Source organism: Dendrobates tinctorius, unplaced genomic scaffold (genome assembly GCF_039654945.1).
Source record: "Dendrobates tinctorius isolate UK_male_01 unplaced genomic scaffold, ASM3965494v1 ptg000232l, whole genome shotgun sequence".
NCBI lineage: Eukaryota > Metazoa > Chordata > Amphibia > Anura > Dendrobatidae > Dendrobates > Dendrobates tinctorius.
The window spans coordinates 20,302,718-20,317,448 of NW_027361899.1; the positions used below are offsets into that span (position 1 = coordinate 20,302,718).

The 14,731-nt window shown below is 49.9% G+C and overlaps 1 protein-coding gene across 2 annotated transcripts in view; it reads left to right on the forward strand.

Annotated features, from left to right (window-relative positions):
• The window catches only part of LOC141060133 (calpain-8-like), a 138,143-nt gene that overhangs the window by 43,991 nt on the left and 79,421 nt on the right, over positions 1 to 14,731 (forward strand). The gene's annotated exons all lie outside the window — the stretch shown is intronic.

Sequence of the window (14,731 nt, forward strand, 5' to 3'; positions counted from 1 at the left end):
AACTCAGATGTTAAGCCATCCGGACCTGGCGATTTCTTGGGCCGAAGCCCATCAATGGCCAGTCTCACTTCCTCTTCCCTGATTTCTTCTGCCAAAACACCAAGAGAGGGATCACCCCCTGGCTCAGGGACGGTTTCAGCCAGGAAAGCCGACATCCTGTCCCGATCCAGATCCTTCTTTTCCAAGAGGTGTGAGTAGAAGGATCTGACCACCTCCAGGATCCCTGATTTGGATCTGTTCAGGGACCCCGTACTGTCGATCAGTCCTGTCACCATCTTACAATTCACTGACATCTTACAGTTTCTGTAAGGGTCGGGCGAGCGGTACTTCCCGAAGTCCCTCTCAAAAACTAAAGATGTGTGTCTATCATACTGACACCTCTTGAGCAAAGATTTCACTCTGGAGATTTCCTCACGGTCACCTCCAGTCGAGACAAGCTGCTCGAGTTTCCTCCCCAGGGCCTGGTACAAGCGGTGCCTGTTCAGACTCCTGAGGCTCGAGAGCTGACGGAAGAACCCCGCCACCCGCTTTTTGAAGATCTCCCACCACTCTGACTTACTACTACAGAGATCCAACAGCGGTACCTGGCTCTGAAGAAAGTCCTCGAAGGATTGTCTCACCTCCGCTTCTTCCAGCAGGGACGAATTGAGCTTCCACAGCCCTCTTCCCATCCGATGAGTCTCTGCAACATTCAGAGAAAAGAAAATTAGACAGTGATCGGAGAACTCCACCTCAACGGCGGACACAGCAGAAAAGATGGCGTCCTCCTTCAAAAAAAACCTGTCTATTCTAGACCTACAGCTACCCCTATGGTAGGTGAAACCTCCGTGACCTGGGGTGTGCCGGATGTGGACATCCACCAGGCGAGCTTCGCTGGCTATGCTATTCAACGCGACGCTATCATAAGCCAGGCGATCTCCGGGACCCCCCGGTCACGGGACCTCGTAATGGTGTTGAAGTCCCCACCGAAGACCACCTGCCGGCTCGTAAAAAGAAAGGGCTTGATCCTCAGGAAGAGACATTTGCGGTCCCACTTGGACTGCGGGCCGTAGATGTTGATGAGCCGGAGCTCTTGTCCCCTCATGAAGACATCTAGGATCAGGCACCTCCCCATTTCCAACTCAGTAACCCGTCGGCATTCAACAGCTGCAGTCTTAAAAAGGACTGCCACCCCGCTATACGGCTCGGCCGCAAGAGACCAGTATGAGGGCCCGCACCTCCACTCCCTCCGTGCTTTATAGATGGCCCCCATGTCTGTTAGTCTGGTCTCTTGCAAGAATAAAATTTCTGCCTCAATCCGGGAGAAAAAATCAAAGGCCGTGAAGCGAGCCGCATCTGACTTTATGCTGGCAACATTAATAGATGCCAGCGTCAACGGGGCGAGTTCCGCCATCATGGGTGATCAAGTTGGATGGCCAACTTCTTACCACTGCTATCACCTCCTCCTGGGGAGGGGTCGGACACCTTCCTTTTCAGGGAAGCTCCCGTTGTGTCCATCCCACCCCCCCCGGTGTCCTCGCCCCCGGGTTCCAGGTCTGTCCCCCCCCAGGAGGAACACTGCCCCCTGAGGGACGGACCTCACCATCCCCCGAAGGACCCTCCGGTGGTACCCCCGGCCCAGCATCCTCGTCTTGCGGCCCATCATCCGAGCCTCCGAGGACGCTGAACCGGTTGGAGAGATCAATCAGAGGGGGGTCAGCGGGCCCTTCCGTGCGCACCCTGGTGGTCGGGGGCGGGGGAGATTTTGAAGGCTTGCCAGCCTTCTTCCCCCCCGATATGTTACGATTGGCACGTTTACTTTTGCCACCCGCTGCTGTAGGCTGCTCCTGGACCTCCTCATCAACACTTTCATACTGTGAGGACCCGTCCGAGTCAGCCGCTTTATCCTCCCTCTCCATCCTCCTGATCTCCTCTCTCACCACACTCTCCCTCAGGACCTCAGAGGCTTTTGCCACGGGCCTGGAGGGAGGAGCAGGCATCGACCCGGTTGCCCGAGACTTCACCTGCCCCCCACCCCCATGGCGTTTTTCTTGCCTCCGCACATACGCGGGGCCCCTCACCTTGGCATTGCCCTTCCTCACCGGTCCCTCAGCCCCTTCCCCTCCGCCACCACCTGCCACAGCTGCAGGAGCGCCGCCAGAGGTTTCTCCCTCACGGACTCCTCCCGCCGGGCCTGCAGCGGCATTAGAAAAGGAGCGAGGGCAGCGGCTGAGAGGGTGACCTAGGTCACCACACAAGTGACACCGAATGTCTTTACACGAGGCGGCCAGATGACCTACCCCACCACACAAGGCACATTTCTGTACCTTGCAGCTAGCGCTGAAGTGAGTGGGGTCGCCGCACTTGTGGCAGACCTTCGGTTGCCCCTGGTAGAAGACCAGGATCCTGTCCCTTCCCAGGAACGCCGAGGAAGGGATGTGGGTGACCGTGCCGCCGGAAACCTTCAGTTTAACCATGAAGGTCCAGCCCCCCGACCAGATGCCGAATTCGTCCCTGTTCTTTTTGGGGACCTCGGTGACTTCCCCGTAACGGGAAAGCCACGTCATAATGTCCACGCCGGCAAGTGACTCATTACAAGTGACCACGGTCACTCGCTTGACGGAATTTTGGCGAGACACCGCTTGCGCAACGAAGTCTCGCCATCCGGGCTCTTCCCGCACCAGCTCATAGTTAGACCAGAAGAGCTCAAGCCCCTCTGGCCGCACAAAGCTGACGTCGAAGAAGCGGGACGCCGAAGGATGTATCAGGGCAAAGATGTCATTCGCCCCGAAGCCCATCTTAAGGAGGAGCTCCACCACCTTGCTCCTAGGTGGAACAGCTTCACTGCCCCCCCACCTAAGACGGACCACATTCCTCCTTGGCGGCCCCTGCCCGGCTGTGGGGAGAGACCAAACAGTCCCTCCCTCCCTTTGGTTTTGGAAGGCAGCAAGGCCGTGTCTCTCTATCCAGAAAGACAAGTCCACTGTCCTCCCCTCTACCACTATCGACCTTTCTCCTTTTTTGAGGGCCTCCAGGAAACGGTGGTGCAAAGCGCCGTCCCTGGAGCCCGGAGGCGAGGAGACCCCCCCAGGACCACCCCGAGGACCACCCCGACCCCCAGCCGCGGCCCCCGCATAACTATGTTGGGGTCTTGCGGCCAGGGGGGCAGACGGGCCAGCCCTCCCACCACTTGTGCCAGCACCCTCATTCGTCCTCCCACTCACTCTCCCATTCACTCTTTTATTATTTGCATTCACTCCAGCACACTCACCCACATTCACAGTAGCACTCACTCCCTCATCCATGTCACTCATATCACCATTCACTTCAGCAAACATCTCCTCAAATATGTCCACTCCGCTTTCGTACTCACTCTCACTCACACAATTGGTGAACATAGCAACATTATTTACATTTTTTACATTTTTAACATTTCCCAAACCAGTGTAGTTCCTCTCTTTGCCTGCTGGGGGCCCTGAGCTCTCTTGCTGGGAGCTACTCCAGCTCCTGTCCAGGAGCGCTGCTGCCCCTTTAAATGCCTCAGTGCTGATGACATCCTGCACTCTGCCCTGGCTGGGCCTAGGAGCAACAGCAGCTCCTGGTTTCAGCTCCATTTTTTTTCCTTTTACTGAGGTTTCATTACTCTGGGCAGGGACGGCCACTGGCACCGCTCCCTGCCCTGCACTTTTCTTCACCCCCGCCGCCGGCTTGCCAGGGAGCGCCAGAGTCCCCGCACCCTCAGATGAAGGTAGGTGGGCCGGGGACCCCGACAACTCCCCGCCAGCTTTTGGGGGCAGCACAGCATTACTTGGAAGGGTGGGTGGGTGGGACACAGGGCAGCGGGCCCGCAGCGGCCACGCCCCCCCCGCCGGTCGCGGCCCCCTGCGAGGCCACGGCCCCCCCGGGTGACGCGAGCACAGCGGGCGGAGCCGCGACCGCTGAGGCCACGCCCCCCCGCCAGCCACAGCCACCACGGGCAAAGCAGCGACCCCTTGCGAGGCCACGCCCCCCCCGGGCGACGCAGATGCAGCGGGTGGGACGACGGCCGAGGAGGACATGCCCCCCCCGCACGCCACAGCCTTTGCAGGCCGGGCAACACTCGGGGAGGCCACGCCCCCCTCACGGACCACCGCCGCCACCCCATGCCCACCACTTGAGACAGGCAAGGCCGGCCACTCCCCCTCGTCGCCCAGCGGCGGCGGAGCCCCCTGCACGGACCCCTTTTTGGGTCGACGTGCCGGAGACCCCGCTCTCACCACAGGCGCCGACATGGGAGCGACCAGCACTTTGCACCGCCTCAGCTGCTGCTTGATGTTTTGTTCGCCCTTCCTAGGCTTCTGGACCCCCACTAGCGATCCAGACTTAGCGGATCCGTACGTGGGGGGTCCAGAAGCCCCAGCACTCGCCGCTGGAGGTGCGGCCCTGGCTGTACCAACTTTACCTGGTGCCAGGCCAGCCCCCCCTGCCACTGAGGGCTGAGCCTGGACACCACCACCACAACCAGCACCGACCTCCATGTCCCTGCCCTGGTCTGAACTGTCACCAGATGCGACAGTCAGGTCACAACAGTCATCTCTCTCCCCGCTCCCTCGCTGCGGACCCACCACAGGGCCCGAGCCGGGGTGGGTAGCGGGTTCCACACAGCGGGACAGAGGGGCCCCAGGAAGAGGAGCAAAAACCAGTTGTTCCTCCACACCTTCAGAGGCCTTACGCCTGCGCCTCCTGTTTCTCCTCTTCCCGGTTGCCTCATCCTCCGGGCAGACTTCATACCCAAACAACAGCGTGCCAAACCGTGCTGGGGATTCAGTCTGCCGTACTTGTTTAAGGATGAGGCAGCCCCCCTCAGAACTACTCCCGCTCCCTCCATCCTCCCCCTCGCTCCCGCTTTCCTCCGCGTTACTGGAGTCCAGCGGGAGGGCCACCTGCTCGGGGGCTATCCCGCTGCATGTTACCTGACTCACGCTGGTGTCCGCCAGGTCTTCAGGTGGAGGTGGCCCGGATGTGGTGTGGGCGCCATCTTGTTCTTCCTCCTCCTCGCTTTCCTCCACCTGGATGGGGACTCCTGACCCCCCAGGAGACCCACCGGCCATGGCCCTGAACCGGTCCTCGTTCTGCAGCTTTTCCTGGAAGGGGCCGCTGCCGGCCATGATGGAACTTCGCCTGTCCTCCAGGGCCCGAATCTCCCCTTTCAGCCGCTTGACCGTGGCGGTGACCTCTGCTCTCTTTGAGGCAGGGAGCCTGTTTTTACTGATGACCCGGGCTCCCTCCAACTCCCCCCGGAGTCTCCTGAGCTGCTTGCCGGCCTCCTCGTACTCGGAGAGGTGGGCATGAATGCGGGAGGCGTAGGTGGTAGCTGGCTCTCCCGCAACCTTGGAGCCCCAGATGTTAAGGGGGGGCCCCGCCTCACCTCTGCCGGCTGCTGCACCTCCGGGGGAAGGGCCCGCCACAGCCTTCACTTCGGGGGTCCCGGACCCTGGAGCCTTGCGGCCCCCTGGGGTCCGCTTTTTCCCCATCCCTGGGACTTGCTGGCTGTGCCTTGGGCCTCCTTGTGGTGGATGAGGCCCCCCACCCCCAGCTGGCTTGCCGGAGGGTGGGAGCCAGGGGCACAGCCCCGGCGCTCAGTCCCAGGGAGAGTCCTCTTTCCTGGGAAGGGGGCAGATGGAAAGTCCTTGCAGGAAAAAAAACCTCCCTTCCCAGGAGCTTAGCAAAACCCCAGCCTGCAGAGCTCAGCACAGACGCTCCTCCTCTTCCTGGGCGTGTACAGGGCTGCACTCAGTATGCTGCTGGTGCAGTCACTGTGTTCATACATTACTGATCCTGAGTTACATCCTGTATTATACTCCAGAGCTGCACTCACTATTCTGCTGGTGCAGTCACTGTGTACATACATTACTGATCCTGAGTTACATCCTGTATTATACTCCAGAGCTGCACTCACTATTCTGCTGGTGCAGTCACTGTGTACACACATTACATTACTGATCCTGAGTTACATCCTGTATTATACTCCAGAGCTGCACTCACTATTCTGGTGCAGTCACTGTGTACATACATTACTGATCCTGAGTTACATCCTGTATTATACTCCAGAGCTGCACTCACTATTCTGCTGGTGCAGTCACTGTGTACATACATTACATTACTGATCCTGAGTTACATCCTGTATTATACTCCAGAGCTGCACTCACTATTCTGCTGGTGCAGTCACTGTGTACATACATTACTGATCCTGAGTTACATCCTGTATTATACCCCAGAGCTGCACTCACTATTCTGCTGGTGCAGTCACTGTGTACACACATTACATTACTGATCCTGAGTTACATCCTGTATTATACTCCAGAGCTGCACTCACTATTCTGGTGCAGTCACTGTGTACATACATTACTGATCCTGAGTTACATCCTGTATTATACTCCAGAGCTGCACTCACTATTCTGCTGGTGCAGTCACTGTGTACATACATTACTGATCCTGAGTTACATCCTGTATTATACTCCAGAGCTGCACTCACTATTCTGCTGGTGCAGTCACTGTGTACATACATTACTGATCCTGAGTTACATCCTGTATTATACCCCAGAGCTGCACTCACTATTCTGCTGGTGCAGTCACTGTGTACATACATTACATTACTGATCCTGAGTTACATCCTGTATTATACTCCAGAGCTGCACTCACTATTCTGCTGGTGCAGTCACTGTGTACACACATTACATTACTGATCCTGAGTTACATCCTGTATTATACTCCAGAGCTGCACTCACTATTCTGCTGGTGCAGTCACTGTGTACATACATTACTGATCCTGAGTTACATCCTGTATTATACCCCAGAGCTGCACTCACTATTCTGCTGGTGCAGTCACTGTGTACATACATTACATTACTGATCCTGAGTTACATCCTGTATTATACTCCAGAGCTGCACTCACTATTGTGAAGGAACTGGCAGAGGATCCCGAAATCCAGGTGTGAAAAACTTGTTGCATCATTCCCAAGGAGACTCATGGCTGCACTCGCTCAAAAGGTGCTTCTACTCAATTCTGAGCAAAGGGTCTGAATACTTATGATCATGTGATATTTCCGTTTTTCTTTTTTAATACATTTTCAAAAATTTCTACATTTCTGTTTTTCAGTGAAGATGGGGTGCAGAGTGAACATTAATGAGGAAAAATGAACGTTTTTGAATTTACCAAATGGCTGCAATGAAACAAAGAGTGAAAAATGTAAAGGGGTGTGACTACTTTCCGTACCCGCTGTAGAGTAGAAATCTCTCAGTAGTTCCTGCTTGTTCAGTGTTTGCACAGCTGCCACCGGAGGGGTAGTTGCTCTGTGCGCGGTTCGCTGCTGTGCGCTCCATCTGCACAGCTAATGTACTTCGATATTACAGGAGATTTGCAGACCACAGACTCCGCTCTGCTCCGTACAGTAACTTACACTGCGGCTTTTTGCTTTCCAAGATTTTAGTTGCTTATTTTTTTCAGGCAGCAGCTGAATGATAGTAATGCTGTAGTGCCATCTGCTGGACACCTTTTATATTACTTCTGATAGACATAAAAGGTAACAGTTGGGCAGATTTATAGAGATGAGTGCATTTGTTCGGATTTTGAAATATTTGTGCCATATTCAAACACTATTCGTGCCGAATATACTCTGCTCAAAAAAATAAAGGGATCACTAAAATACCACATCCTAGATAGATATCTCTGAATGAAATATTCCAGTTGCAAATTTTTATACATCGCATAGTGGAATGTGTTCAGAACAATAAAGCCTAACAATTAATGTAAATCAAAGTGAAAAATCAAATTACAGGCTAATCCAACTTCAGTGAAAATGCCTCATGTCAAGGAAAAGATGCTTAGTATTGTGTGTGTGGCCTCCAAGTGCCTGTATGACCTCCTACTGTACAACGCCTGGGCATGCTCCTGATGAGGCGGTGGATGATCTGAGGGATCTCCTCCCAGACCTGAATTAAAGCATCCGCCATCTCCTGGACAGTCTGTGGCGCAACGTGACGGTGGATGGAGTGAGACATGATGTCCCAGATGTTTTCAATCGGATTTAGGTCTGGGGAACGGGCGGGCCAGTCCATAGCTTCAATGCCTTCACCTTGCAGGAACTGCTGACACACTCCAGCCACATGAGGTCTGGCATTGTCCTGCATTAGGAGGAACCCAGGGTCAACCGCACCAGCATATGGTCTCACAAGGGGTCTGAGGATCTCATCTTGGTACCTAATGGCAGTCAGGCTACCTCTGGCGAGCACATGGAGGGCTGTGCAGCCCTCCAAAGAAATGCCACCCCATACCATTACTGACCCACTGCCAAACCGGTCATGCTGAAGGATGTTGCAGGCAGCAGATCGCTCTCCACGGCGTCTCCAGACTCTGTCACATGTGCTCAGTGTGAACCTGATTTCCTCTGTGAAGACCACAGGGCACCAGTGGCAAATTTGCCAATCCTGGTGTTCTGTGAAAAATGCAAAGCATCCTGCACGGTGTTGGGCTGTGAGCACAACCCCCATCTGTGGACGTTGGGCCCTCAGACCATCCTCATGGAGTCGGTTTCTAACCGTTTATGCAGACATATGCACATTTGTGGCCTGCTGGAGGTCATTTTGCAGGGCTCTGGCAGTGCTCCCCCTGTTCCTCCTTTGCACAAAGGCGGAGGGAGCGGTCCTGCTGCTGGGTTCTTGCCTTCCTACTGCCCCCTCCACGTCTCCTGGTGTCCTGGCCTGTCTCCTGGTAGCGCCTCCAGCCTCTGGACACTACCCTGACAGACACAGCAAACCTTCTTGCCACAGCTCGCATTGATGTGCCATCCTGGATGAGCTGCACTACCTGAGCCACTTGTGTGGGTTGTAGAGTCCGTCTCATGCTACCACGAGTGTGAAAGCACAACCAACATTCAAAAGTGACCAAAACATCAGCCAGAAAGCATTGGTACTGAGATGTGGTCTGTGGTCCCCACCTGCAGAACCACTCCTTTATTAAGGGTGTCTTGATAATTGCCAATAATTTCCATCTGTTTTCTATTCCATTTGCACAACAGCATGTGAAATTGATTGTCAATCAGTGTTGCTTCCTACGTGGACAGTTTGATTTCACAGAAGTTTGATTTACTTGGAGTTATATTCTGTTGTTTAAGTGTTTCCTTTATTTTTTTGAGCAGTGTATGTTTGATTATCGGTTCTGAACATATTCGGAAATTTCTACTCCCATTGACTCTTGGGAATGTTTAGCTTGCAGAAGAGAAGACTGAGAGGAGACTTAATAGCTGTCTACAAATATCTGAAGGGCTGTCACAGTGTAGAAGAATCATCTTTATTCTCATTTGCACATTGAAACACGAGAAGCAATGGGATGAAACTGAATGGGAGGAGACACAGATTAGATATTAGAAAAAACTTTGACAGTGAGGGTGATCAATGAGTGGAACAGGCTGCCACGAGAGGTGGTGAGTTCTCCTTCAATGGAAGTCTTCACACAGAGGCTGAACAGACATGTGTCTGGGATGATTTAGTGAATTCTGCTTTGAGCAGGGGGTTGGACCAGATGGCCCAGGAGGTCCCTTCCAACTCTACCATTCTATGATTCTCTGTGATTCTAGGACTCTATTGACGTTCGGATGTGTTCGGCGAATATTGCAAAAACATTCGATTCCATTTGTATTCAGAATCGAATCCAAACAAATTCGCTCATCTCTACAGATTTATCAACACTGCCCAATTTCCATACAGCAGGCGGCAATCCATTTTTTTTTCCCATTACGCCGTGCTTCAATTTCCAGGACTGTGCTGCTTAAATGCCGCTGTCAGGGATTGACAGCAGTATCTAAGAGGGTTAACAGCAGCCTTCTAGAAATACGTACGCTCAAAAGCTGAAGGGGTCTGATCTCCCGAGGCAGAAAAAGACTATTTCTTCCACTTTAGATTCTAATATGAGACAAGATGGGATCAAAGAATAAGAGGAGAATAAGAAGTCTCCTCTTTTTTTTTTGTGTGTATTTTCTTTTTTTCCTGGATGAGCAGCTGTGTGGAAATCCTTCCATGATGAAAGTAATGAATAGAAGAGACTGGTACGGACATTTATAGAGCCGGAGGACAATACTCAGCATTCAGCACCGTTACACGGGGTATCATTGCCAGAATCATCTGCTGCTCTCCTCTGTGATCATGTAGTAGTACAGTGGTGAGCCGGGATTCCTAGATTTTTTTAAAAAAACCTCTGAAATCTAAAGATATAAAAAAAAAATAAATTTTTGGAAAAGAATTGGATCCACAGTGATGTCAGGTCACATGACCACATGGTCCAATGGCTGCTGTGAGACCTTTATTAAAGACGATCACTGTGGTCTGGAAAAGTTGAAAAGTAATTTTTTTTTTTTTTTTTTTTTACAGGTTTCTTTGTTCATATTTTTTTTTACTATTTCAGGCAAATGGAAACAGTTTTCAATTATTTATTAAAAAAACAAAAACAAAAAAAAAACATTTAAGTGAGTAAATATCAGTTTATTTCCCAGGCCTTGAAAATCCCCATCATCTTGTGGTTTCCTGACTCAATTATTTAAAGACCTGCCACAAGCTAGTGCTGAATTTCCCATCTCCGTGTTGTAACGTGACCACTGAGCAGATGTTTAGCTGCAATAACAGCCGACACCAGAGCGTTACATGGGATATTGGGCTATTGGGTGGGGGGGGGGGGGGGATAAGTAGTTGAGACACTGCTAATTATGCAAGTTTTCCCCCTACAGAGAATGGAGAGGGTTGTCATTTTTATTGTAGGTGCACTTCACCTGTGGGTTTGGATCTTGCAGCTGTAAACAGATGCAAAAAAGTCTGGAACCCCCGATGTAGTCCAGATCAATTCTACTGTAAGGGCTGGGGGGTGGAACGTGCTGCGGGGATTCCAAGGTCTTTCAGGATTCTCTGCTCCTATGTGAAAAGTCTTTCTGCGGAATTTAAAAGGTAACCGGTCAAGAGATTCATGAAGCCTCAACCACCACTTTCGTCAGACACCGACTGCCTCAAAGCGTCCCTTTTAGTTTTCATAGACCGTTTGGGATCTATGCAACTTGGATGACTAGTTCCAAGGCAGATTCCCGGCGGCTTCTCGTCACCCTGCTCCACTAGACGGACGCACCTACCTGTCAGTCTCGGGAAGTGCGGCGGCGTGGAAATCCCCTAGTGCAGTGTTCCCCAACTCCAGTCCCCAAGGCCCACCAACAGGTCATGTTTTCAGGATTTCCCTTGTATTGTACAGGTGAAGCAATTATCACCTTGGCAATGCTAAGGAAATCCTGAAAACGTGACCTGTTGGTGGGTCTTGGGGACTGGAGTTGGGGAACCCTGCCCTAGTGAACAGGTATCTTGGACCGGACATCTGAGGCACACAGTCTCCGATCGGCTTTTCAAAGTATACATTTTCCTTGAAACACTGCAGCGTTTCAGAATAAAACATAGAAGGCTGCAATCAATTTCATGACCGGTTCTCTTTATCCAGGAGGAGAAGTAAAGGTTTATGGTGCCAGTCTGAAGCAGAGGGACTCCTCAGACCCACCCGGGGCGAGCAGCAGTCATTACAATCCCTTCTATATTCTCATACAACTCCATCGAATGAAACCAGGTTAGAATATAAACTAAGTTCCCTCTATACCCATGGGTGCAAAAGAAAAGCCCCTCACAGATCAATTGCAAAATTCTCTACCCTCCTATGTAACTAGAATTTTGTAAGCACCGGTGACCACGACTTTACCGGTACTTGGGTAATGGGAAGGGATAAAAAAAAACAGCATGTGGCACCTAAAGATGGGAGAACTTAGAGCAGGCTTGGGGACTATAATGTTCACAGTGACGTTTTTCTACAGACATTTTTGACACCGGTGATGTTATAACACATTTTATTAAAAAAAATACTTTAGTGGTGAGACACATCCAACATTTTAATTCTGAGATCTCTCAAGTAAAAGACAAAATACGCCACGGACGGACGGCTTATCAGTGGCGCCCCAGCTATCCCCAGCTCGTCACGTCACATTCATATTCAATGGCGCTTTAGCTTTTTCTGTGACCTCTTTACTACAAGGACCCCACAAACCGCTCCTCATCTCTCATCCTCCAGGGCCACAATGGATGTAGCATTGAGAGCAGGGGGTTAAGGTTTACCGCAGAGACCAGAATTTTCAGGTGTTGATTGGAGTTAAAGAAAAAAATGGCAAATTTTTTTTTAGAATTTAATAACGTATCTACCCCCCTCCGTAGCTAGTCACTCAAAATGGTATTTAAAGAGAATGTATAATCAGAAAATGGCCTATATTTTGTGTTAAATGTATTTTTTTTTTTAACAATTTTTAGCATTCTTTTCTTCACATCACAAGCACAACACAGGACCACCATTCACAATAGGTGATGTCACAGCTCACCTCCTCCTCCTGTACAATGACAGATCACACCTCTATACAGTAGATAACACAGGACCACCATTCACAATAGGTGATGTCACAGCTCACCTCCTCCTCCTGTACAATGACAGATCACACCTCTATACAGTAGATAACACAGGAGCCATCATTCATAATAGGTGATGTCACAGCTCACCTCCTCCTCCCGCTCCTGTACAATGACTGATAACACCTCTACATACTGTAGATAACACAGGACCCACCATTCACAATAGGTGATGTCACAACTCACCTCCTCCTCACACACTCGCATTAGATGCATGTTGGTACATGTTGATTTTCTGAAACAAAGTATAAGTCTAGAATTGGGTTTTGGGTTGAGTTGTCCCCAGAACCAATTTTTGACAGGATGGCCTAATACAGACTATGAATCATGAGGACATTGATGAACATCAATAAAGATAGAATGCACGGTGTCACGATTGTTGGTCAATCTGGACAGATTTATTAGGACTAGGTGGTCTTCAGTGATCGGGTGATTTGACCTTTTTAGCCGATTGTGGTGATTTCTCCTGAGATAAGTCAGTAATGGAGACAAAAATATCTCCGAAAGGAATAAAGGTCGTATTGGTACTGGTCTTACATCTTGGATGCCCACAAAAGCCAAAAGGATTCCAAGTTTAGGGGCCAGTCCCCTGACCGTGCAGGGCACCATCTTACTTACCATCTTAGGCTTTGGGGCTCAATCGGCAAAGTGGCTACCCGCGTTATACTATGCTCAACGATGGCCACCACCAAATGATTCCTAGTGGAATGGGCTGTCCATTTTGGAAATGCCTTATGGTTAGGATCATCCCTTGGGTGTCTGCTGCAGAGATCATTAGTGATCGACTTTAACCCGGTAGAAGGCATTTTCCTCTGCAGCACCACCACTGGCGAAACGAGGTATTACACAGTTGTTATTGAGATCAGTACACAGCCTAAACCAGGGGGTCTTAAACTCCTCACGGTAAATGTTCGCACGTAGAAAAATTTGACTGGCCGCATTTCTTGCCTGGATGAGATTTTTTTTTCTGTATTTATTTTTAGCCCTTTTTATCCCATTTTTTTTTTTTTTTTTTGTGGTATTCATCGTATGGATTATGGTATAGTTTTATGGGTAGTTTTGGACATGCCATTAAGAAACGTGTACTTTTGTTTAATTTAATTGTACATAAAGCAGCGATTTTAGCGACCTTACATATTAGTGCAGTAACTTCCTTTTGTCACTTCAGCTCATGTATCCTGACGGTAGTCACCCAGACAGGGGGAAAGTGAGCACTGGGCAAACTGAGCTCACACAACTTGCAGAGCTTTAACAAGTTCAGGATCGGAGCATTTCCCCCCTGTTCCTGACCAGGCACATTTTTGGGTTTTAGTGTATTTTTTTTCTCATTGGAGGCAACAGTTATTTGACTATCCTTTTTCGTAATACATAAGGCTTAATTTTTCAAAGCTTTTTTTTTTACGAGCATAAAGGACTGCTAAAAAAAAGTTTTCCTTTAAGTTTAATTTATTTTATATATTGGACATTTTTTTTCTTGATTTCTTTTTTTAATTTATTTTACACACTTTACCTCCCCACATAAGGTCTTTAAGGGTGACTTCTTGGGTGGCATTTGAACAAATTTATACATTATGTTTATTATATATAATATATTAGCCACAGTTATCCTAGGACCCAGCAGCTCCTACATCCAGCAATCATAATCACTGAGTTGGGAGGTGGAAGCACTGTAAGTGCTACCCAATTTATAAACACAAGTGCTAGTTCAGTATTGTGTACACAGCAATCCTGAAGGTAAACATGTTAATAAATCATGTCTGCCTTCTCTGAGTAGCTGGCTCCTTACCCCCACAGCTTCCTGAAAACTGCTTACTCTGCACTGACATTTTACGACGTCAGTACAGAGTAAAGTGTGGACCACCCAGATGTTTAAAGTCTATGGGCAGTCTAGAAGTAGTTAAAAACCCCCCCACAAAAGATATGTAATAAAACTAATGATATCACATGTAGTCAGTACAGAAATGTTAGGCAGTTTATAAGTTGTACGCTTGATGTATTCCATCTTCTGTGTAAAATCAGGCAAAATCACTTTTCTCCTAGTACTCGTATCAGTAATTAAAGACACAGAGACCGTCATTTAGAAGGCCAACATTATTTCTGCTGAGAAATTTGGCTATGGACGCACTATTTGGCAAATTAAGGCCTCTGAGGATAGGGTGTGATTGTTTTTGGCAACCCATCAATTAGCTGATGACGAGATGTCCTGCTACTGGAAGTCTCTTAAGCCACATTCAAATAACCC